This window comes from Paroedura picta, chromosome 12 (assembly GCF_049243985.1).
Source record: "Paroedura picta isolate Pp20150507F chromosome 12, Ppicta_v3.0, whole genome shotgun sequence".
NCBI classification, from domain to species: Eukaryota; Metazoa; Chordata; class Lepidosauria; order Squamata; family Gekkonidae; genus Paroedura; species Paroedura picta.
Genome location: NC_135380.1, coordinates 21,106,044 through 21,132,342, shown reverse-complemented (window position 1 = coordinate 21,132,342; position 26,299 = coordinate 21,106,044). Strand labels below are relative to the sequence as shown.

At 44.8% G+C, this 26,299-nt stretch overlaps 1 protein-coding gene and 1 long non-coding RNA gene across 5 annotated transcripts in view; one reads left to right on the top strand and one right to left on the bottom strand.

Moving 5' to 3' along the window:
• The window catches only part of PHYHIP (phytanoyl-CoA 2-hydroxylase interacting protein), a 47,481-nt gene extending 29,491 nt beyond the window's left edge, over positions 1-17,990 (bottom strand). The window contains exons 1-2 of one of the 4 annotated variants that reach the window (XM_077305381.1): positions 17,663-17,990; positions 16,245-16,302 (exon numbers count right to left, since the gene is read on the bottom strand). The gene's annotated coding sequence lies outside the window, so the exon portion shown is untranslated. Of the gene's footprint in view, positions 1-16,244; positions 16,303-16,731; positions 16,907-17,662 lie in introns of those variants that run through there. The other 3 variants (XM_077305383.1, XM_077305380.1, XM_077305382.1) reach the window with 3 other exon arrangements.
• On the top strand, positions 6,668-25,093 carry LOC143821437 (uncharacterized). Its single transcript, XR_013225801.1, has 3 exons — positions 6,668-6,974; positions 20,021-20,187; positions 24,640-25,093. It is a non-coding gene; the product is annotated as an uncharacterized LOC143821437 (long non-coding RNA).
• The last annotated feature ends 1,206 nt before the right edge of the window (positions 25,094-26,299 follow it).

Below are 26,299 nucleotides of genomic sequence, written 5' to 3'. Positions count from 1 at the left end.
GATCGATGTAAAGATTACCAGGATAATGGATGTGAAATGGTTTGAACACACTAAAGCAGTGGTCCCCAAACCCCGGTCCAGGGACCAGTACCGGTCCGATGGATCATTCGGTACCGGGCCATGGCTCCTCCTCGTCCTCCTCCCCGGCTGCTGCCTCGGGGGCTGCCCTGCCACTCTGCCGCCGCCTCACCTTTGGTACTCTCCAGTGGCCGGCATGGCTGGGGCTCCCCCTTGGCGTAGCACTGTGCATCTGCTGCTGGCAGCACCCCCCAGTGCACGGCGGGAAGTCAGGGGCGCCGGCGGGAAAACAAGTGGAGCAGGGGCTCCGGTGGCAGCGGCGATGTCCCTTGGGAAAAGACTCTTCCCCCAGGCCTCAGTAAAATTGTCAAGTGTTGACTGGTCCCCGGTGATAAAAAGGTTGGGGACCACTGCTCTAAAGCATGATATAAAGATCTTTCCCATCAAGAATGTAAAATATGTCCTATTAATTTGAAAGTATCACATAAAGGCAGGTAGCTGTATTGATCTCTATTTTTTATAACATACCTATGCACCAAAAATAATTTTCTCTCAAAACAACAGTTAAGAAATGGCTTTATATTTTTAAAGTAAGATGTATTGTTTTTCTAAAACAAGAGGGGCTGGATTCAACCTGTAAATTGTGTTCTCAGATATTGAAGGGCTGGGCAGTGGCTATACAGAGGTGAAAGAAATACACTGAAGTCCATCAATGGCTATTATTTCCAGAATTACTATTACAGAACCTTTACGTTCAGTGGACAGATCTCCCTATATATTGGCATGTGTTTGAGTTTAGGCTGGAGAAAGTCACTGTATCTTCTACCCAAAGGAGCCTTTCTTTAGCATATTTTCCCCCAACTAGGCCTCACATTTTGCATCGTAGCAGAGTAGAATATATCTCCTTGTTCCCGGGTGCAACAACAGGGTTGGGAAGACCTCTTGTGCTGTTGGCTGGGAACATCATGATCGGCTGCTAAACTAGATGGACCTTTGATCTGATAGCTGAGGATTCTTTTTTATCATTTTAAGGCAACTTCAAGGTGAATCCACAGCAAGGAGTAGTTCAGGGACTTCACCCTAGGGCAGGGGTAGTCAAACTGCGGCCCTCCAGATGTCCATGGACTACAATTCCCAGGAGCCCTTGCCAGCATTCGCTGGCGAATGCTGGCAAGGGCTCTTGGGAATTGTAGTCCATGGACATCTGGAGGGCCGCAGTTTGACTACCCCTGCCCTAGAGACCAGTATTTCTAATTATAAATATATTGACTGTTTACCACATGTAAAGCAGTTGACATTTTCTGTATAATTTTCTTTCCTGAAAGGAGAGATTGTAAACCTGAATAATATTCTGACCTCTCAGTTCTGACTATACAGATCCGAAGGGTTAAAAATCAGTGGATACAGCAAATGGGCTTTTAAAATGTTTTTATCAGTGGATTCGTGGAATCATGTCTGCTTCCTGCTTTCCATCAAGAGGGGAATTCAAGATGCCATGCAGTGGAATTATCCAATTTGCCCCTCACAAAAACTCTGGGGTGTGCTGGGATGGTGCTGGAGATGATGCTGAAATGTGTAGGGGGGGAATGAGGAGAGATAATGTGGTAGGAGTCTACTGCTGTTGCCATGGCAATAGAAAGGTACAGCTTCTACTACAGGAGATTACACCCGAGAAGCACTGGCCCTATTGCCAGGCAACGGAGACATGTTCCTTAGTCTCATTAAATATGGCTGTCAGTCACAGGGAGCTGGACATAAGGAAGCAGGAAGTGGGTGATGACCGGGAAGGCGGCATTTAAAAGCTGTACGCAGCAAGTCCAAGGAAGAATTCTTATAGAGTTTTGATTTGAGTGTATTGGGGCTAGCTTGGGGCAGGGAAGGGCCAACAGACACTGTTTAATGCTCTTCCCTCTGTCTGAGCCGAGCCCTGTGCTCCCTACCACGGTAAGGTCTGGGTCAAGGTCACTTAGGGAATATTGTGGCAAAGGAGAGATTTGAATCTACGTCCTCTTTCATGCATACAAGAACTTGAAGCAGAATGGACTGTACCACTTGAGCATGCAGGAAATGGAGTCCCACTAAGAATGTTGATTCACATGTTAAAATAAAACTATCCATGTGAATATAATAAATAAATAACAGCACAGCAGGGGGATTTGCCCCCCTCCCCCCGTCAGCTTGTGCCTTTTCTGTTTACAGGCAGGAAATAAAGCCTGGAGAAGAAATCTGCAGACATGTGCTGAAACCGGGAGCCACGCCCTGATTCCAGGACTCTCAGACTTCTGCTTGCCAGCTTGCTTTCTGGCTGCACAAGTTTGACACATCCACCCACCTCTGTCAAGCCAAGGTCCAAAACAGTGATTTTTCAAATGTTTAGTGGCAGCTACCTTTCTGAGTTGCACTTTGTGCTCATGGGAATGCATGTGCACATGTGAGCATATACACCTCTCTGTGGATCTGGCATTATTAACACTGTACTTGAAGAGCTGGAACTTTTTAGAAGAAGAAGAGTTGGTTCTTATATGCCGCTTTTCTCTACCCGAAGGAAGCTCAAAGCGCCTTACAGTGGCCTTCCCTTTCCTCTCCCCACAACAGACAACCTGTGAGGTGGATGAGGCTGAGAGAGCCCAGATATCACTGCTCGGTCATAACAGCTTTATCGGTGCCGTGACGAGCCCAAGATCACCCAGCTGGTTGCATATGGGGGAGTGCAGAATCGAACCTGGCAAGCCGGATTAGAAATCTGCAGTCCTAACCACTACACAAAACTGTCTCTCTTTACTACCTGAAGAAGTCACGGTTTACAATCTAACACTGCACTTAAAATCACTTGCTGTTAGGCTTGCTGAAGACAGAGGAGTCTTCTGACTGATACTCTTCTCTTCTCTGCAATGTTGGAAATCTCAAGCAGACTTTTCGAAGCACCCAGTCCATGGTAGTTCACATTGCTTTCCAAAAACAATAGAATGTCCACAGACACCCTTCCCCAGCCAAGCTACTCCTTGCCAACCAGCTGCAAAAACCCAGACTTCAATCTCCTTTGCTGGCTACATTTCAGCTACAAACCCTGAGTAATACCTTTAATTAGGACCAGCCAAATTGGCACAAAAACCTGTAAGAGCTTTTGAGCTTGCTAGAGCTCTTCATCGGGCTGGATGTTATGAAATTTTAAAAGACAGAAGGGCAGAAAGCAGATTTCATAGGCTGTTTTCCTCTGATCTTTCAGGCATCCCCTGACGAAGACTAGCAAAGTCATGTTCAACAGCTAGTAGCCAGGCAACATCCTTAGCTACACAAAAGACTAGAAAATCAGGTTGTCTCCTGAATCAAAAGAGGATACTCACAACAGGGACCTGTCTCTAAGCTTTTAAACTGGCCACTTAACACTGATGTTAAATGAGCTGCTAGTAGGCTTGCCAAAGAGTTGGCAGCTTTGATGAACAGAGGTGAGCCCTGCCACTGCCTAGGAGCCAATATGGGCTTCCAGGAAGTAATTATAATAGGTGCCTTCATGACCCATCAGTGGTTTCTCTCTCTCTCTCTCTCTCTCTCTCTCTCTCTTTGCTTTGTGTTTTCACCTAAAATGACCACTATTTTTTCCCTTTCCTGAAGTTGGTTTTTGCCCATCCCTTCTCTCAAATGAAAGGTACTCCATTAAGCTTGTCAACTCCCAGACCTTTCAGCATTCCACAGACAAAAAATGACTCTCTTATGTTCTTATTCTGATTTGCATACCCACACTCTAACACGTACTCTGAAGTTTCTTCTCTACCTCCTTTCTGAATTTATGCAATTCTTTGTCCTACCTTGGCTGCTGAACAAGGCAATGTTGGCAAACTCCAGGTGGTGACTGAAGCTCTCTTGGAATTACAACTGATCTTCAGAATACATCAACCACTTCTTTATTTTTTTATTTATTTGAAATAGTTATTCCACTTCTCTTAGAGGAAATGGCTGCTCTGTTGTTGTTTATTTATTTATTACCCACCCTTTATCTTCAGACTCACCTTCAGACTTTGGAACGTGGGCTTGTGGCACTAGACCCCTTCAAGACCCCTCCCTACTCCCTACCCACCACCATTCCAAGCTCCACCCTCAAATTCCCAGGTATTTCTAAACTCAGAGTTGAAAACCCTAGACCGAGTTGAATATTAGCACATTTATTCTGATGGAATCCCTTCCCAGAAACAAATTAAGAATGCCTAATCTAGTTTTAGTGCAAGAATGTTGAAAATTTTTCTCAAGGTTCCCCCCCTGCTAATTTACATCTACTTGTAACCACCGAGTGAGGTCATTTTGGGTATGATGTCACCAATGTGCTGATGATTTCCAATGCTGGTCTTTTTTTCTGTGGCAGATAAAGACTGGGAATATTCTATACAGTCTTCCCCATAACAATCTATGGATGCTAAAGCTGGACCCTGATGAAGGAAGACAGGAGGAGAATAGATGCTTTCGAATTATGGTGTTGGAGACGAATGCTGTGAATCCCATGGACAGCCAGAGTTACCAACAAGATAGTTTTAGAGAGGAGCAAACCAACTATGTCATTAGAGGGGAAGATATTATGGCTAAAGCTCACTTACTTTGGACACATAATGCGATCAAACTCGCTAGAAAAATCATTAATGCTCGGCATGGTCAATGGTCGCCAAAGGATCCGCTGGCTCGACACGATCAAAGCTGATACAGGGATGACCATGAACCAACTAAAAGAAGCAGTCAGAGACAGGGGTGCATGGCAAAGATTTTTCTATAGAATCGCCAAGGGTCTGACACGACTGAATGGATAACATCATCATTCTATACAGGCAGGGGTCATTAATGAATTTGGTGGAAAGCAACATAGAAAATGTTTTAAATAAATTATCAACTGAAACATAATCCAGACAATATGAAGGTACTGTTGGCAAGTGACTGATTAGTACAGGAAGGTGGAATTTTGCCTGCTGCTTAAAGAGCAGGTATGCCACTTGGAGTTTTGCAGCAGGATATTCAAGTGGCATCGGTTCTTTGAAGCATCTTTTGGTTGGTAAGCCAGCTGCATCCTCTTCTGGACAGCTATGACCCTGCCTCTGTTGACTCTGTGTTGGTAGGCAACAGGGCTTCATCACTGTAATGTGGGGCTGTCTTTGAAGCCTGTTTGGACATTTCTCCTGATGATGAATACATCAGGTAGGACATTGACTTGAACTGGGAACATATTTTGCTCATGGCTTCTAGCATGATTCCCAGACACAATTCAAAGTCTGTTTTTGGACCTATAAAACCCTATACATTCTGGAGCTAGAGTATCTAAGGCAGTGGTTCTCAACCGCCCTAATGCCTCGACCTCTACAGTAGGCCTCCTCCACAGCTTCCAGAACCTCTGAGCCAGTACAGAAGAAGCCAGCATCCTGCAGCAGCCACTGCTGCTAAGCTGTCTTAGCGACCCCTGGGAATGGGCCAAATGAAACCTCGAGGGGTTGCAGCCCCCATGTTGAGAACCACTGGTTTAGTGGGAGCATTAGTGTTGGGGAAGAAATTGTGACATGGTTAGGGAGGGTTATGGGGTGTATAAGTATTCTTTGACAGTATTGTACATGCAAAAATAGATGGATTTATATTAGCATAAATTCTCAGGTTAGGGTTAGGTTAGCCTAGTCATGGGTCTGGATGGGGTGGTTGTAGGTTTTGTGAAAGCGTTAGGGATGGGGAAGATGTTGTGACATGGTTAGAAAAGGCCATGGGATGTTTAAGTTTTCTCTTTTTTTTGACATTATAGTACATATAAAAATAGAGGTATTTATATTAACGTAAATTCTCAGGTTAGGTTTAGCTTATGCATGTGTATGGATGTTGTTTCTTGGTTTTGTGGGAGTGTAAGGGATGGGAAAGATGTTATGACATGGTTAGGAATAGCTATGGGGTGTATAAGAATTCTTTGACATTATTGTACATGTAAAAATAGGGGGAATTATATTAGTGTAAATTCTCGGGTTAGGGTTAGGGTTAGTGTAGGTATGGAGCCAGATGGGGAGTTTGTAGGTTTGGTAAGAGTGTTAGGGGTGCAGAAGATGTTGTGTCATGGTTAGGATGTTTAAGTATTTTGTCATTATAGTACATGTAAAGATAGAGGGATTTATAAATTCTCCGGATAGGGTTAGGGTTAGCTTAGTCATTGAGCCAGTTGGGGGGTTTGTAGGTTTAGTGCAGCGGTTCTCAATCGCCATAATGCCGCAACCCCTACAGAAGGCCTCCTCCACAACTTCCATGACCTCCGAGGTGGCGCAGAGGAGACCAGTGCCATGCGGCAGCTGCCACCACCACCAGGCTGTCTTGGCGTCCCCGGGAAAGGGCCAAACGACCCCTCGAGAGGTCACAACCCCCATGTTGAGAACAACTGATCTAAGTGATCAGATGAACCTGCCCAACAACTAAGATCTGCATCAGAAGCACTTCTCTATATGCCTCTGCCTTTGGAGGGAAGTAGGCTGCTGCCAGAGGCACGACCTTTTCTGTAGTAGTACCCCTAACACCTTTTCGTTATATTTGACTAAGGCTTACTTCAGGCACTAGGTCATTTCCATCCTGTTTACCCATTTTTATAGTTACCTGTGTCTAGTTTCTTGTTTTAATTTGATGTTTTTGTTTTTACTGTTTTAGATTCATCAACCAACTTTGGGGACATTTTTCAGTGGAAAGATAAGAGTTGTTTTTAAACTGGAGAAATAATAAGGCACAGTGACACACATAGACCAGTTCTCATCAACCGTGACATGTGCCAGACCTCAGGCTGGGTATGTTTGCAGAATGCAGCTGGCGGATTAAGTCATTTCCGATGACCTGTGTGAGCGAGCTGTGCCATGGGCTACACAGAAAGCCACAACCTGGCAGGAAATTTCCTTGAGCTCAGGAAAGAGAGTAAGGAGATAATAAACTGAAGTGCTTATGAGGGCAAATCCACTGTTGGACAGGTAAGTCTACTGCATTGTTTTGCAAAGCAACTGTTATGACCTATGGCAGCGATCCCAACATGGTACCTGCTAATGGTCTCCCAGGCACCCATATGCTTATTCCCCAAAGCAAATAGCATTGGCTGTCTTTCACCTCACTAGAGCAGGAGGCACTTCAGCTGAGCATAATCACCTTTGTATCTGCAGGAAGCACCCATTCAGAAACAACTGTCTCCATGCAGTTTACAACCTCCAAGCATTTTGTGACTGACCCCAGCATCCCACTTGGCCGCCATTTTGTGACAAGTCCAGGAATCCACGGCCACAATTCTGGGCTAGTGCCCACTCCCTGTTCTGTAATTTTCACAAGTGTCACAACAAGACCTAAGATTCCAGACTCACGGCTTTGAGAAAGTCATTTCTGCTGGGGGCAAAACAGCACTTGGAAATCCTGCTCTGTGCTTAGAATGACAGGGCCAGCTTGGGAGTGGCCTTCAAAAATGGGGGGGAAGACACAGAAAAAGAGGGCTAGATATTCCTGTGCCATGTGATGATGCAGGCTCAGTATTTACAGTGCGGGAAAGGCTTAACTACGTGCCTTTCCGAATTCCAAGCTGACCAAGTTTCCTGCCCAGAAACACTCCCAGATTCAAGAATGACAATGGGGAGGCAGGTGGCAGCTACTCATGTGCAAAAGATGCTTCAGATTCCTGCCTGTCTCAAGCATCAGCAGAAGCCAGTGCATGGCTGAGTGAACGTGTGGGAGTGAAATATGCCCTTGCCAAAAGCTGTCAGAGCCTGGTCACCTGGGAGGGCTTCTTGATAACTGAAGAATGTTGCTTAGTAAAGCATGAAAGATTGGAAGAACAAATACCCATCACACTTCTTTTGCAAAGATGGGGGAGGGACGCTGTGTAAATAATCTCCTTTCTTGGAAGATTTTCATGAAAAACCTGGAAAGACATCTGCTGGGAATGCTTCAGGTAAAGGATTAGCCTGTGTTAGTTGAGGACATTTAACCAGATAAACGCTGAGGATCTTTTTCCCCCAGTTCTGCAGGGTTTTGTTTTTTTGCAGGGATGGGTTTTCTCATTGCCTTGTATCCAGACAGCTAGTGATTTTGGCTGCTCCACACCCACAAGCCACTCTTAATAAAACTCACCTAAGCTTCTGATGGGTCTTGGTTTCAGTGATTTCCTAACAGAACATTTGGCCAAAGTGATCTGGGACATCTTTTGTGAACTGTTCGTCTCCCGCATATCACAATGCAAGGACAAAATATTTTTGTTCCTCCATACCACACCCCTATAGCTGGCTCAAGGTTTTTCACCAGTTTATATGGGCCAAGTACATCTCCATGCAAATTGCAAGTTTGCCAAATAACCACTTATGACATCGCTGAGAGTGCTCTGGGGTGCACACTGTATTTGAAGAGCCAAATATGCTAGAAGTAGGCACCAAAGAGATGTAAAGGAGATCTTATATAATTTCTCCTTGGCCTACAGCATTGTATGGTAGTGATGTCCCATTGTCTCCTCTCTCCCCCTCTCCCCCTTTCTCCTGCCCCATCCCCATTCTAGTTAGAGATGAAAGGAAGCAGTTCCATCTTGGAAAGAGAGAAGTTTGAAGAAATGTTGGATGATATGATGTAAGGAGCCCTTGCTCCTGGTGTAGTTCTAGGGAATTCTCTCTGAATGGGCTCTTTTATCACAGCTTGTGGTATATCTAGAGGGGCAGCCTTATTAGTCGGTTATATGAAATCTGAACGAGAATCCAGTAGCACTTTAAAGACTAAGCACATTTATTCAAGAACAACATTCCTTAAACCAGTGGTCACTTCATTAGTTGATTCCTCTGCATCTGACTAAATGGCTTCTGACGCATGAAAGCTTTGAAGTGCCACTAGACTCCTATTTAATTCAGCTCACAGTGTAGCCTCCCCTGTCACGTGAAAGGCGAGCCACATTCTCACTTGCAAGAAAATGGTGATACCCTCTGTGTTCTAAAGACATTACTGCTTTGTTGATGATTCAGGGTGATATTCAGGAACTGTGGGTTGACTAGGAATGCTGTAAGCAGCCTGTGGTAAAAGTTTATTTCTTTATTTCACACCTTTGTGGGTCTCAAGCTGAGCCCTTCCATCCCAAAACTGACCGGACCCAGATATTCAGCCAGGCTGCTGCATCACATGTGCTCCAGCCTGAAAGGCTTATTGACAGGGCCTGTATCCGCCATTAGCTTATGAGACAGCGAACAGAAGATCAAGGAGTGAACAAATAATTTCTTTTAATCGGCTGACAGCAATTAGAATGTCATCTCAGTCACCTACAACATCCTGCTAAAAGTAGCATCCAGAACAGCAGGAGAAGGAATAAAAATGAAATCCATTATGAATACAGAAATCTGAGCAAACAGCCAAGTTTTAAACCTTGTGTCCCTAAATGCCAACATTAGGTGCTAGACCAGGCTTTCTCAACCAGAGTTTCATGAAACCCAGAGGTTTCTTGATGGTCCTGAAAGGGTTTCCCAAATGGGTGGGAGTTAATTGTTATATATATTTTTTAAATGTGTTAAACTTTTATAGGGTAATATGACCATATATAATTCTGTCAACCTGCCTCTCCTCCCAAAATGGCCACAGATGGGCCCAGGGGTGTGTGTACATAGCTATGCTTCCCAACTGTATTCTATACTATTGTGCCACCTCTGGGGTTTCTCAAAGCCTGAAGAATGTTTTAGGAATGTCTCAACAGTAGAAAAGTTGAGAAAGGCTGTGCTAGACAAATGGCCAAAGACTGCGTATCACACCAAGGTGTTAAAAATTCCTTCACTGCACTTTCGTTCAGACGTGGGGATACACCTAGAGCCTCATGGGTTGTATGTACGTCTGGAGATCAGAAGCACGTAGAGACCCATAAGACAGGGGCCCCCATGTTCCTTAATGATCTTCAGGTGGAAAGTGGACACAATTAAACCTCTCCTATTTGCATATAAAAATTAGCTCAATCGTATTTTGCTTATGGTTGCGCTCATTTGTGGAATCTGGTATTCAGTGGCAGGAAGAGGATTTTGAAGGCCAGAACAGACTGGTACCCTGAGACAATTGTTGGAGTGCTGTTGCAGATAGTTTGGAAGCTGAGCTGATAATCAAGGTTAGGGTATGCTTGATGCAGTAGACTACTGAAATGGGTTTATGTAGAGTTTTTTGCATATTCCACACAGGTATGAAAAAGATATTGTAGATACTGATGTTTTGAACAGGATACATGGGAATCAAAGGTACGTGGGTAGGCTATAGTAACACAGTGGAATATTTTTTGATTAAGAGCTGAATATGCTATCATTTGTGCATATATTTATTTCATTTACATTTCTCCACCATTTTCCCCATGGGGGTCCTAAGGGAGCTTACATTGTCCCTCCACTTTATCCTCACATCAACCCCATGAGGTAGGTTACGCTGAGACTGTATGACTGGCCCAAGCTCACCCAGCAAGCTTCTATGGCAGAGTGGGGAATCTGGGTCTCCCAGACCTTAACCTACCCCCCCCCCCCGCCATCATGCTAGTTGTCTATTAGGGAAATGCTGCTGCCTTTGCTCTTCATGCTCATCCAGCTATCTTCTCTTTCCCTAAATTCTGGCAAGCTTCAATAAGCTAGAAAGCCTGTTTTGCCAGAAGAGACAATGGAACCGAATATTATCTGTCTCCAGCCAAAGAATGAAAAGTGCAGCTCAGATTCTTGTTCTCATCTCCAGCATTCAGAAATGGAAATTTGGTATACGCATGAGCCTATTCAGACAGATATGTGGGCTAATATTTCTGAAGCTATTGTTTTACCTCCACGTTCCCTTCAGAAAAGAAAAATGTGCTCAAGTGACAGCTGGGCAACAAAAGCAAACAGGCAGCGATGCCCAGAATATGTGGGTGTTTGTAAAAATACTGCCTGGAATCATATGTAGAAGAGGCAAATGAAGAAGCTCTGCATGTATATACATGGTAGGCATAAGTTCAACAAATGTTCAGCTGCACATGTGTACAGGAATTATTCTTCCTCCTAGAATTATTCTTCCTCTATAGAGCAATGGATATCCAGGCCTTTGCGCACAGGCATAGCAAATAAATATTCCAAGGCATATGTTTCCATCAGCAGCCAACCCCAGGGAGAGGCAGTTGTTCAGTGGAGGAGTATGTGCTTTGCATGCACAAGGTCCCAGGTTCCTGCTGGCACCTCCCTTTAAAAAGAATCTCAGGCAGCAAGTTTGGGAAAGATCTTCCTCTGCCTGAGATCCTAGAGAGATGCTGCTGAGACCGTGTTGAGCTGCAAGGGACCCACGTTCTGTCTTTGTATAAGTCAACTTCATGCCTTTAGTCAGATGGAAAGCTCACAAGCCGGGAATGATAGCTTGCCGGGCCTTCCTAGCAGCACCTGATGTTTAGAGGTTACACAGGGAACTATCATGACTAATTACTCTTGACAGGCTTATCTTCCATGAATTTGCCTAATCCTTTCTCAAAGCTACCTAAGCTATTGAACACTCACAAAGCTGCCTTTACTAAGCCAGACCATTCGTCTTTCCAGGTCCATACTGTCTGCTCTGTCTGGCAGTGCTTCTCCAGGGGTTGGGGAGGAGGTCTTTCACACCACCTATTACCTGATCCTTCTAACGAGAGATGCCAGGGATGGAACCTGTGGCAAGCAGAGCAGATGCCTTATGCTAGAAATTTGGCCCCACCACATCTTATAGCAGCAAATTCAATGTTAATGTGTTTTATGGGGAACGTACTTCCCTTTACTAAACCTATTACTTATCAGTTTCATTAGGTAATCCAAGTTACAATGCAGGAAAGAAGGGGCACACAATTCTGTCCTCATTCTACACTGTTCACAAATTTCAGTGGCTACGCATATATTTTATTATTAGGGCCATTTAGCCCCTGAACAGATCTGAAAGACGCTGGCTCCTTCCAGCTTAGTACTGTTAACTTCTCCAGACCTCAGCACCATTTTTCTTGAAGAACTCTAGCCCTTTCCTGTGTTCAAAGCAGCATGGTAGGGTGCAAACGGGTGATTTTTGAGGAGGCAGGCAGGCACATTACGTAAGCTGTGGAAGAAAAGTAATTCCAATTCTCCTCTTAACAAAACACAGTAACTTTGAAACATTGCAAGTGAGACATATTTCAGAGGAAGATGTTCAGATATCATGCAAGCAGCCCAAAATCAGTGTGCCAACCCATCACAGAATGGCACCCTGATTTGAGTTGGGAGGCTGGATGCCCGGGGAGAGACAGAACTCATTCTGCAGCCTTGGCTGAGTGAGAGATTGTAAAGAGAGAGTTAAAGGTAAAGTCCTTGAACCAAAACGTGGGAAACCAAGCAGAATACCCTGATGTCTTTTCTCCTTACTGATCACTCCTTTCTTCTCATGTTCCTGAGATGCTGCCTACTCACAGCACAGCCTTTTCAACATGCCAGCTTTCCCTTGTGAACAGCCAGCATCATCTCTCCTGGGAAGGGCTTCCTCAGCCGTTTGCTAAGCCAATGAAGGCTGCATGGTTTCTATTGTTCAGCTACGGGGAAAAAGAAATCACCTGAGCCAAACGGCTGCTCAGGTCAGAATGACCCTGAGACTGATGGCAAAAATCTGAATTCCATCCGTATCAGCCTGCAACTCAACAGGCATACCTGCACCACCTTGTGATGCAGTCTCATGCTTGCCATGCACTCACATGTTCACAAAGGCTGACAGCCCTTACAGCCACGTGGATGTGCACCCACTCACAGCCATCCAGCAACCAACTCCTTCCCACCCACATCCATATTCATGCAAAAACCACCAGACACACTCGTTTCCTTTCGATTAGATGCCTAGTGGAAGCACTTGTGCCTCCCCTTCCCCATCATGAGCGTGTCCATGTTTGCCCCCCCCCCTTACAAAAAGCTCCTCTATGGGAAATGTCCCAATCCTTAGCACACTCCATGAAAATCAGCCCCGATTATTTTTTCTTTAGGGCCATGAACCACAGTAGTAGAGTCAATAGAGTGCTGGGCTTCGGCCAAATCTCTGCCATGATTAGCCTGTTCACCTCAGGCTAATCATGCTTTCTGTGCTGCCCGCCTAACCTACTCCAGGGTGGTTGTGAGGCTAAAATGGGGTCACCTTATGAACACTACTCTGTGCTCCTTGGAGGAAGGGTGACAAACGTGATATGCAGGAATTGTGGAGGGCTTTCCCTTCCCAGTTTCATTTACCTAAAAATCCTTCTTTTTCCTCTCCATTATTTTCCACTGCTGAGGCTCACCATGACCATATGGTGCCATATTGGAAGCCTGCCCTGTTCCTCTGAAGCCAAGGGAGCCACACGGTTTTCTCTCTCTGCTACATAGGAGTTGTTCCCATGACTTCCTCCCTCTTTCCTGGGTTTCAGAAGTAGTAGTGCAGAAGGCGGAGGAGGGATCTTGGCCGATTGCCTGGGGGGCAAACTGCTGTTCATTCCAAGAGAGTGGCAAACGGTATGCCATCCCATTTTAATGGGGCCATAGACAAATGTCCACCCAGTATTTATTATTGATATTGCACCTTTAAACCACATGGTGTTTTACAGGGAACAAGAGGACAAGCTCTTGAGTCCTACAATTTGCTAAATAGAATTTGGCATAAGGAAGATAAAGGGAGGGAGCAGGAAGGAGATAAAAAGACTAACTTACTGAAGAAAGCCACCCAGTGAGGTTTTGTGACTAGTCAGAGATCTGAACCTTGGCAGAGGAGCTGTGGGTCAGCAGTAGGAGCATCTGCTTGGCTGGCAGATGTTTCCAGGTTCAATCCTTGGCATCTCCAGCTTAAAAGGATCAAGTAGTTGGTGAGGTGGAATACCTTTAACTGACCCAGGAGGGCTGCTGCCAGGAAAGGAAATAAATAGTGACCTTAAGAGAGATTATGGGCCCCATTCAGTATAAAGCAATTTCCTGTGTATATCTGTCGCCCAAATTTGATGTTTCAAGCCATATTCCTTGGTGTAAACTGCACGGAGCTTTTATTCCAACCCCAGATCGATTCAGTCCCTGCCCTCTACACAGAATGCGATTTCCGTTTGGATTTTGGCCGATTTTAATTTTCCTTCTGCAGCAAGAAGGATTGATCCGAGGTGACCCTACCTTTATTGTGCGATATCTCAGACTGCTTTTAATCCTCAATATCCGGATTGGGCAAGAAAGCTCCGTGGTAGAGAACCTCTGATAAGCTACACCTGGTCATGTGACACGCTTGCCTTAAAGGAGAAGTCCCTAATTTCTCTCAACTTCTGTCGGTCCTGGATTTTTTCTCCCTTCTCTGCCTTTTTCAGTCCTGTCCCCCTCCCCTCCAAGAAAAGAAAGAAAGACACTTGGCTCCCCCTCACCTTCTGAACTACCCTAACCACGTGCAGAACACTTTCCTGTTTCAATGGGGAGGGGAGGGGATGAGGAAGATCCGAGTTCAAAGCAATCTGAATTCAACAGGATTGACAATGGAATAAAGAAAGTAAGTGCAGACTCTGCCCTTGACAGGAATCAAGATTAGGTTACTGTAACATGCTCCATTGTATTTGAAAAGAGTTGGATCCAAAAGCAAAGGTCCTGAATGCTGTCTGACGAGTGCTCATCATTTCCCCTGCGGCCTGCTTACTTCTTGGCCCAATTCAGTGTCCTGACACCAGTCTTTAAAGCCCTAAAGGGCTCGAACCAACCTCCTTGAAACACCATCTCCATCTGTATCAACCTACCTATCATTTAAGATTTGCTCTGTATGCCTCAAGTGAGGGAGGTTAGGTTGGCTGTCATGCTCAGCAAGGTGTTCTCACAGATGGCCCTCCATTTATGGGACTTCCTGTCCTGGGAATTTCACCATGTTCCTTCCCTCCTGGAAGCTTTTGGAGCCTGTAGTTATATCCATTACAGTGCTAGTTTATTCATTTTTGTGGGCAGGCTTTAGAAATGTTTATGGACTGGCTTTATTTATTTATAGTTGGATTGGTATGATCGTTGTTCCCAGACCTGGCTCACAGCGGTTTACAATTTTTGGTATACAATCCATATAATAAAATAAAAACCCCATTAAACCCATTAAAACATTCTAAAACTCAACCCAAACTATGGCGAAATACAATGTAATTTCTATCCCACACAAGCCCTGTGGGTGGACCAAAGATGGCCGATGGAATTTGGGATGTTGTCACTGGGGGCTTGTCGAGTCAGGCCAATCTAATACTGGCCCAGACCCTAAGGGGAGGTGCTTTGCTTTGATGAATTTTTCTTTATCACTGCTAAATGGAGTTTTTGGAGTAGTCTGATCCTCTTTTTTCCTGATGATGTTTTGTTTCTACTGCTGCTGAATTCTTACTTTTTATGCCGACATCGGATTGATTTACAGGGTTAGCCATCTTGTTGGCTGATTTTATTGAGAAGTTAGAATATGTATCTTAAGTAAACTGAGACAGCACATGTGGGATTCCTAGGCATTCACCTATCTAGGCACTAACTAAAGTCAGACTAGCTTAGATTTAGAAGAGTCCCTACATCACATGCCTGGGGCAAGTGGTTGAGTTCTGACACCAGTAGAAGCATCATGGGAGACAATAAATAAAAAGTAACTATATAAAATTCCTACCTTTTCGCATTCAAAAATAGAGCCTGCTAAATCACCACCTTGAAATCTTAGATGGAGACCCTGCTAGCACTTCAATCCTACAAGGCCTCCCTCTATTTAAAAAGTACGCCTCTGTATTATGAAATGAATGTTGATATACCTATTCCATGCACACTTGAACCCCCTGAAGCCAAAAGAATGAACCCACGCCTATTCAGAACATTGCACACATACACACACCCAAACACCTACCTGAGATAAGTCAAGAGTGTACACGCAGCCTCGTGAATGGTCATGTAAATCTCTAGAACTATGTGTGGCCACACTTTCATACCCTTCACAATCACGCATTGGAGAGGAAGTATCATAGACAGTATGCACAATTGCAGATACTTCTAATCTTGGCTGTGCATATATCTCTTCATAGTTAGGGGCATTTAGAAGGTCTCAATACAATACTTGCAATTCACATGCACATCATTACCAACTCACATACGAAACCAACAGTAGTATATGCAAGTCAAAATGATCAGGTATGTGCTTCATGCTTTGGGGAGGTTTATTGCATTCTAAATATGTTTATAACCAGATCAGACTGTTAGCATAAGACAGGATGACAATTCAAAATAAATTATACATGTATCAAGTCCCAGTTAACGTACACACACCTTCAGTCATATAAAAACTGCCTTTCCTGGGCACGCTCTCTTGTTCCACAGGGCATACCTGTCATGATTGAACACAGAAGAATTTGTGATCCTCGTGACACACACTTCGTTTAAATAAATCTATGCGTCTTCATGCTGTCACCCCTTGGTCATCAGCCACAGATATGTGCACGCACGTAGCCCCATTAATTGGCTTCGACCAAAATTCTGCCTACATACAAACCTATCTCTTTACTAATCAAGCCTCACATAAACACATGTGCCAAGTCATACAGCCACCCGTTCATACATATACATGTGCCAGCCCACTCAAAGACATCAAGAACATCCCCACGCACTCCGCCCCCATCCCTCTCTCTGCAAATCCCTCAGCTTTCACAAGATCCTTGCGACATGTTTTCTGCCACTCTTGCAAGAACCCAGTCAAAAGTTCTTGTCGTTTCCCTGTTCAGAGGAACTGCAGGACGACAGGAAGGTCACTGACTACCTTGTGGTCAGTGGAATTCAGACGGACTGGTCCAGTTGTCTTCATTAAGCAGATTCCAAAGGGAGGAGGAACCGCTTCACAGAACCTCTGTCCTACCCGTCTTGCTCCTCATTCAGACCTGGTTCCTTCTGCCTGTCCCGCAGCATCTGTGCTGGAGTCACTGTGCTGCAGCAAAGCCCGGCTCCTACAGCAAAGCTCCCCCTCCCCATTAAGCAGCCTCTTCCCGCACCAAATCTATTAACACGCCAGAATAATTGCTCCTCTCCAAACGCATTCTGCGCACAAGGAATAGCTCTGCTCGCTAGTCTGACCCGGAGGGCTTATCCGTGTTTGTCAGCTTCAGCAAAAAAAAAAAAACCCCAAACCCAAAACAAGCCTTTGTTGCACTTTAAAGCCTAACAATATTTCATCCCAGTGTTTGGTTTTGCGGACTTCAGTAGCCCTCATCTTTGGATGCAGTGAGAAGATTCAGTGTAGTCCATGCTAAATTGATCCTAGAATTAAATGTTCTTAGTCTATAAAGTGTTGCAAAATTCCTTTTGTTTTTGTATAAGAATCTTGGTAATTGAGGCATCGTCCTTGGTCGTCTAAAATGAAAGAAACCACCCCGGAGACTAAAAGTGCCTAAAGGCACAGGGGAATTTGTCCTGTCAGAAGATACTGGAGAGATAAAGACGCCGGTTGAGAACTTAAAAGTAGCAGCTGAGCCGAGCTTTCCTTGTTTCTCACCGTTGTCTCCCATCACTGCTGAAATTCAGCCTGTAGCTTCCTTGGGGCAGAGACCTCCTTATGTCGGGGTGGGTGGGTGTTCGTCCCCCGTCCCGTCCCCCCGGTGTGTCCCCCTGGCGCTCTATAAAGAATAAGGCTGGCTTCGTGAGCCTTCGCCTCTTCTCCCGGGCTAATTTTATTTCAGCCCCCAAGAACGCCTTACCTGGCTCCGCAGGAGACCCCGGACCTCTGTGAAGTTAACGTGGTTGCGGTTGCGTTGGGAGCGCGCCTCGATTCAGAAGCAGCCGAGAGCCGGGCGAGAAGCGCTCCCCAGGAAGCGCGTCCCCCAGAGCCGAAACTTGGCTGCAGAAGCGGTCTCTCCAGCTAGATCCTGCAGCTGCTTCCCATGCCAAGAAAAGAAAAGCAAAAGCCACCCTCGCGCGCGCACACAACCCCGTCGCTGGATGGGCCGCCGCTGCCTCCCTGCCTCTGCCGCTGGTGAATGCTGCAAAACAGCAGCCACCCCAAGGAGGAGGGAGAGAAAGGGTGAGGAGGGAAAGGAGGGGGGGGGGGGAAGGAGCAGCATGCAAGGGCGGGGAGCGCGGGTGGGGGGGGGGAGAAGCCGGATCCTCTTATCCAATCACTTCAGAGGCTGCAAAAGCGTCAGGTGATGCGCAAACAGCACCACGTTCTTGCTGTGCGGGCCTGTCCCGCATCCTGCGACCGCGACGCCCCTAGTGGACGGAGTGGGGCCCCGCAGAGAGGACGGAGCGCGCGCGGCTCTCCGCAGCCGCCGAAGAGACGCGCGCCTTTCGCGCTGGCTTTGGAGAAAGTCTGGGGGCTTCGCGCGGCTCCTCTTCTTGCCAGGCAGTGAGCGGGGTTGGGATGTGAAAGAACTGCGTGCCTGTCGTCCTTTGACTTATTAGACTTGCAACCCAACGGAACTAAACAAACAAACAAAAACCCGCGTCTTTTCACACCAGAAAAAGCCAGGTCCCTTCTCGGAATAGAAGAGGGACTTGGTTCTGAAATACGTTTGAAGAAGAGTTGGTCCTTATATGCCGCTTTTTTCTACCCAAAGGAGGCTCAAAGTGGCTTATATTCGCCTTCCCTTTCCTCTCCCCACAACAGACACCCTGGCTAGCAGGTGATGCTGAAAGCACCCTGATATTACTGCTTGGTCAAAACAGTTTTACCAGTGCCCAAGATCATGCAGCTGGCTGCATATGTGGAGGAGCGCAGAATCAAACCCGGTGTGCCACATTAGAAGTCCACACTTCACCAAACCACTACACCAAACTGGCTCTCTTTGTCCCAGTGGTTTTAATACACATTCACACCAATCTGTAGGTTTTCTAGTTGGCTTTCACAACACAGTCTTCAACCGGCTGGTGTTTAAAATATATGCCATGTTCACAACCCAACACGGAGTTGCTCAGTTTCCCCATAAACCGTTTGGGCTCCCCTTCTCGCATTTTTTCAGTCTGTGGCCCCTCTTCAAATGTGCCAGGGCCCCCTAAGGCTCCTGTTGAGAATGGTTGCTCTGCTGAATTGTTTTCTTACACATGCGATCTTGAAGCAATGATATATTTACCCAAAATAGCATTAGGGAGATCCAAAGACATGCTATTTAGTGTGAAAAGGCAACTGCACTGACATTTGCATTGAAAACCTGCACTGGCTAGAAGACGGGGCCTTTATTCTACTTTCTGTTCAGAAATCATAGATGCCAAACTTGTATCTTTAGGGAGGCAGAGCATAATACGTTAGGCAGGCACAAGCAATGCAATTTCATGTGGTCATCTGTGTAGACATGAACACAGGAATGGACTTTTCATCCAAAGCTGTGAACAGAGAGTGTTCTGTCCTGATAGATATATGTATAGTGTTGAAAGAAAGCCATGGCATTTAGGAGCCCCAGTTAGGCTTCCCTGGAGAGCCAGCTTGGTGTAGTGGTTAGGAGTGCAGACTTCTAATATGGCACACTGGGTTTGATTCTGCGCTTCCCCACATGCAGCCAGCTGAGTGACCTTGGGCATTGGTAAAACTGTTCTGACCAAGCAGCAACATCAGGGCTCTCTCAGCCTCACCTACCTCACAGGGTGTCTGTTGTGGGGAGAAGAAAGGGCAGGCAATTGGAAACTGCTTTGAGACTCTTTCAGGAAGAGAAAAGCAGCATATTCAGGAAGAGAAAAGCAGCATCTTCTTCTTCTGTTCTGACCGAGCAGTAACATCAGGGCTCTCTTAGCCTCCCATCCCTCACAGGGTGTCTGTTGTGGGGAGTGGAAAGGGAAGGCAATTGTAAGTCACTTTGAGACTCCTTTGGGTAGAAAAAAGTGGCATGTAAGAACCAACTCTTCTTCTTCTTTTAGATCCAATGCAGCAGTTGTGCAGTGCTACCCTTTAGGGAGAGAAGACAAATCTGACATAAAATATGGCAATGATCAGAATCCAGTTGGAGAACACCTCAGTTTCCTGAGACATTCTGTTAATGATCTACAACCCGCTAGAAGAAGAGGTTTTTATACTCTGCTTTTTTCTAGCAACCTACAATCTCTTTTTCTTCCTTTCCTCACAACAGGCACCTTGTGAGATAGGTGGCGCTGAGAGAGTTCTGAGAGAACTGTGAATGGCCCAAGGTCACCCAGCAGGCTTCATGTGGGAGAGCGGGGAATCAAACCTGGTTCTCCAAATTAGACTCCGTTGCTATTAACCACTACACCACACTGGGTCTCCAAGAAACTTCAGGTGGGCTCCAGTATGAAATTGCTGAACTGTAAATTTGATTCTATTCAGGCATAATTGAGAATGGGGGTTTATTTTGCAATTAACTTGTTAAATTAGCTGGAAAGATAAAAGTTGTGAATGGGTCACTGCATATGTATACATCTGGACTTTCCATAGAAATATCACAGTTCTGTTGTACCACCTACATTCCTTAGTTCCATTGTGTGTGTAATTCACAGAAAATTATGCCACCATAGCTCTTTAAGATGCTAGATAACTTTTGTTCATTATGTTGCAATGGACTGTTCTGATTCAGGCCTTTCCATTGGATCCATATTTAAGGTTTTCACTATAAAACAGGGCTGCATTAACTGGGACAATTCTTTACATGTCATTACTTGGAGTTCTCCCATCCAAATTCTAGCCAGGAAAACCAAAGTAATGTGTGTGCTAGAGCGAAAGCCCAATTAGTTAACTGGTTTCAGGGAACCAATGTGACATATCCTACCTTAAGCTTGAGGAAATTCTTCCAGCTGCTTCTTCCAACTTAAGCAGCCATCATCCAAATTAAGTGACTCTTATACTAGAGGAGGAGCCACTGAAGTTGGAGGAAGGTTCAAACTTTGCTCGGTAGGATGTAGGCCATTATAATAATTGGGAACATTAGACCTAGGGATGCCAGTCCCCAGGTGGGGTCTGGGGATCCCCTGGAATTATAGCTCATCAATAGACGGCAGAGATCAATATCCCCTGGAAAAAATGGCTGCTTTGAAGGGTGGAGTCCAGAGCATTATAATCTACTGAGGTCCTTCCCCAGCCCCAAAGTCTTCAGGTATTTCCCAACTCTGAGCTGGCAACCCTAATTAGACCAAGGGAATTAGAAAGCATTCAGATACCACAACTAAATCACTTGGGTCTGTTTGCTGTCTATAATCAGATGGCTACATGCTAACTCTAATCATTCCCTGTTCGAAATTAGTATTAAAAGCATTCTAATTAACCCTGCACAGCACTAGGTATTTCCTTGTTGAGTGCTTTCGCAACAGAAAAACAATGCGAATATTTCTGCAGTGGGTACCAGTCTATTTCAAACAGCCAGGCAAGACATCTTTCCTGTCCAAGTGGTCCCCTGCTTTCCAGTGGGCAAGAAAAAGCCTCAGAGTGTCTGTTGACCAGAATGCCCAAGAAAAGCTTAGTTCCAAAACAGAAGAGAGTGTCACATGATCAGTCAGTGTTTGTGGAATTCAAATGTGGCAATGGATGCTAGTTTACACTGGCTTTCAAAAGAGTCGATATGTTGAATGCAAGTAAATGGAGGCTAGGTTTCTCGATAACTATAAATCATGATAAGTTAATGGATCTTACATGTCCAGGGGCAAAGTTATAACTAGATGGTGGGGATATTTCATGTGCTGTGGTTTGGTTGTTGTCAGCGTGCTGCTTGCTAGTTTTGCTGCTTTTAATTCTTTCTGGTTCTGTGGATTTTTCATTCACTGTTGCTACCACTTGTGATATTTATTTGGACCCCTCCTGCCCAGCCACAGGACCTCTTTGAAGGGTTGAGTTTCAGATTACTCTGCTTGAGCCACTTGGTCACTGCTTCCAGGCAGCTGGCTAAGGATTCAGGGGGAGAATCAGGGCAGCCGTCCATCAGGAGGAAGAGCTGGGTGTCATCAGCATATTGGTGACAACTCAGCCCAAACTTCCGCACCAGTTGAGCAAGAGGGTGCATAAAGATATTGAATAGATTGAATACTGTTTTCCTTACAAGGGGGATGGAAGAGTTTCCTTTTTCCTTCTCACCTTGCCATAGCAACAAAAGCACTGATGTTACTAGTGCACAGAATCCATCCAGAGTCACAGAGAGGTGAATTAAATCTGCTGTGTCTCTTTTCCCCACAGTTGAGCAATTTCACCTTCTCAATTACCTGAACAGCTGGAAAGACAGATGAGCTCTCAGGTTCCTTCCCTTCCAGCTCCACAGTCCATATTCTGTTGTGCAGCCATGCATACCACCAATCTACAAGCTTGTTTTGTTGCCTGTGGATTTTAGGCTGAACTCTGCATCCTGCTTCCTACTAGAGCAGTTTCATTAACAAATCTCTTCTGAAATACCTGGATGGCTGATGTAAAGCCAATTAAACCCTTCACCCGGGGAGCCAGCCATTTATGAGAAACGTCACAACCTATGCCTTTTTCTTTTCCAAGCTGGCAGCTAGAAACCCACAGTATGACTCTACCAAAGTGAAGTGTATTTGTCCTGGCCCATGGCCTTCTCTCAGCTCCTGATTGCAAAGTGCATGGCACCCATAGAAATTGGGTTGCCCTGTAATCACACTTGAGTAAAAACATGTGCCTGTAAGAGACTGTGCATCTATGCAATACTTGCCACGGAAATGATCTGTTATTATTTCATTTACAAGCAGGAACTCACGGGGGCTTGCAGGAGCCATTACATTTCCCCCTCTCCCACTATGTCTGCTTTCCTTTTCCTGAAAGCCCCCATAGACTCTCCTCTTTCGCCACCCGCTTTCTTCTCTCATTAAGGTTGTCAACTCCAGGTTGGGAAATTCCAGGAGATTTGGGGATGGAACCTTGGGAGGCAAGGTTTTGGGGAGGTAAGCGACCTCAGCAGGATATAATGCCATAGAGTCCACACTCCAAAGCAGACATTTTCTCTAAAGGATTGGGAGATTAGTTGAAATTCCAGGCCCCATCTAGAGGTTGGTAACCCTGGTTCCCATGGAGAAAATGGCTGCTTTGGAGGGCGTTATGGCATTATACCCTTCTGAGGTCCCTCCCCTTCTCAAACCCCACCCTTCTCAGGCCCTACTCTACAAAGCTGAGTTGGTAACCCTATCTCCTTCCCACCCAATAGTCAACCTAACTTTATCTACCTCTGTGTCTTACACTTCCCCCACACACCTGGTAGCTTCTACCCAGGAAAACTGTGGCCCAGTTTTATAGTACCAGCCACTGGGTCAGGCCCACTTGCATGGCAGGGAATTTTCAACGGCTTTTGGGGTGGCACCTCACTTTCTTTGTACCTGCCTGCCCACACCATTTCCTCTTTCCTTCCCCTTGTCATTTCCTCTTTCCTTCCCCTCCGTATCTGCTCCCCTTCCCCTACCCCTGCCTCATTCTTTCTTTCTCAGCTATTTTACTGACCAACATTTCACCTACCTTCCAGCTATATTTATTATTTGTTTACTTCATTTATACTCCACCGTTTTCCACAGTGGGGACCAAAACAGCTTGTTCTCCTCTTTTCTTATCCACACAACAACTCTGTGATGTAGGTTAGTCTGAAAGTATGTGTCTGGTCCAAAATCACTTAGTGAACTTACACAGCTAGATGGGGATTCAAACCTCGGCTTCCCAGACCCTGCTCTGAAACTCTAACTACTATACCACACTGGCTTTCCAAGGGTGGCTGCTGTTGAACAATGGCAAGCAGCCAGGCCTGGTTGCATCATGCAAGCCTGGTGATACGGAGTTATTCAGAGGTGGCTGTCAGGCCTAGGTTTGCCAACATCCAAGCAGAACCTGGTGATCTCCCAGAGTTACAGCTCAATTCCATAAGACAGAGATCTGTTACCTTGGCGAAAATGGCTGCTGTGGAGGGTGGACATTATGGCATCATATTCAGCTGAGACCTCCTCTCTCCCCAAACCCTCCTTTCCTCAGACTCTACCACAAATTTGCCAGGAATTCTCCATCCTGGAGCTGGCAACCCCAGCCAGGCCTGGTCCCAAGGATTCTCCCTCAAAGGCTAAAGTAATCCAGGAAAGGGACCTGCTCTCTACCCCTGACTTTCATTCACAGAAACTGAAGCCTAGAATGCAGTGGTTGCTTAGCAACAACCACTGAGGATTTCTGTTTCTTAAAACTACAGGTGTTTCTTTTATCTTTTGGGGTTTTAATTCCCAATTTTATAAAAAGAAAATATTTTAACTTATATATGTATACAATCTCAGATTTATCTACAAGCCTGGGATCCTTTCCAGCTTTGTAGAAAGATCTGCCTTTTCTGTTCACAGCTTCAGTCACCAGACTGACATATCCTCAGATTTGGCCAGCTTTGCTATTAGGATACAGATAGTACAATTCAAGTAGGCTTGTTCATTCAGATGTCCTATTGTATTCAGTGGACCTTGTTGGATTTTGGTCTCAATTTTCCCCTAAAGGCAGTGTCCTCAAACCACTTATTTAGGAACAAAAGAAATCAGTGGGATAGGTTCTGGGGTAAAAGGACTAATTGGTTTAGCCTAGTAATGACAGAATCAGGAATGGAAGTTAGCAGTAGAGAGAGAGTTCGTTTGCTAAAGAGCTTGATAAGACTTTCTGGGCTCTTAGCACCTTGTATAATATAAAGAAAACTATATATGTGAAAAGTTCATTAGTAAAGGAGAGATTAATGTAACTAGTATTGCTATAAATTGTTATTTCTGTGTTATTGCTTTTCTACTGCAGATTGTAGGTCTGGTTACTGGGTTGTCCATTATTTGGGAACTGAATTTATTTTGAAAGAAGAATAAATTAGAAGATTTCAGCACCTGGGTGAACTTGAGAAAATGCTGGTCTTGACTTGCAACAAAGTTTTGCAAGTAAGAACATGTTGTTTAATAGAGAAACTGTCTGCAAGTTTCTGTTCACTGCTAGGCATGTTTGTTATGCTGTCCTGTATTGTGGACTGTTCTCCTATATAATCTGCAATAAATTTAACAGGTTTATATAGCTTCCTTTCACTGCAGATTGCTTTTTGTGGTATAGTTCTATTATTTGTATATTTCCTTGTAAGTTAAGTCCTGCTCAACGAGATTTTCTCCAGAGCATATGCCATAGAATGTAGGCTTTCCACTTCTGCTACTTGTCTCCAGATGTGTTCTGTGTTGCTGCTACCTGTCCTGATCCTTTGGCATAAGACTGAAACTACAAATCCCATTGCATCATCATTTCCATGATGTCAGTTGTTTCACTGCATAATTCTCAGCCTTTAGGACTGAATAATGAGGACAGATTGTTTATGAGATTTGCTCTTACTCCTGATGAACTACTTTTAAAAAATAAGTTTTTTGTTACTCCAAAGTCGCCTTAGTAGCCATGCTAACATGGTTCAACTTCTGCCAAGGCCCATAGTCCAGCAGAGGGTCCGCTGCTGACAGGAGACAGGCGGTCCATGTGCTACTATTACGAATAGGAAACCCTGTACTCCAGATCCCTCTGCAGTGTCTTACAGACCTGTTAGACAATATGTCATTCACTACTGGGAGGAGCATGACGCTTTTATGCTCTTTTTAGTTCTTTCTTTGTAGGCGAGTATTGTTGGGAGTCCTAGATAAATTGAGGGGAGTATGTTACTGCATTCTCGTAAATTGCTATTCTGGGCTGGTCCACTTGAAACTTGTTTCAAAATGGTGGCATTGTGCTTTAAAAATAACCTGGTTGGATGTAACTTAGAGCAGGGGTAGTCAACCTGTGGTCCTCCAGATGTCCATGGACTACAATTCCCATGAATTCCCATGAATTGTAGTCCATGGACATCTGGAGGACCACAGGTTGACTACCCCTGACTTAGAGTATACTAACTGCTCCAAAGCCCGCCATACCTGACTGGGGGTGAGGTGAGCCTCGGGAGGGCGGTATATAAATATAATAATAATAAATAAAGCAGCAAGCATGCAGGATCTTATCAGATATGCAATTAACAAAGAATACCAAAATCTAGTTTTATATTTACTTGATTAGACCAGCATTGTATGTAAAACACTTGACATCACAATATAATTCCATCAAGGTAAGTGTGATGGCAAAAAGTATAGTAGCTGACAGAGATAGTCAAATAGGTGGCCTATTTTTAAACTGATGTATCAGCACATGGAAAGTTGATTGAGATCCAGTTGTCTGTTCTGCTGTAGTGTTTTGAACTGTTTTCAGAATACTAATTTAAATTTGCAATGGATTAATCTAATATGAAAATTAAACAACTAGATTAATTTTAGCAGTGTTTTATATTTATATGTGCATGTTTTCCAAATCGTTATTTTATACTTCATGGACTTGAATTTTGTATACTCTTGAAACTGCAAATAAATATTAACATTACTTTGAGGAAGCAGATAGCACTGAAAGC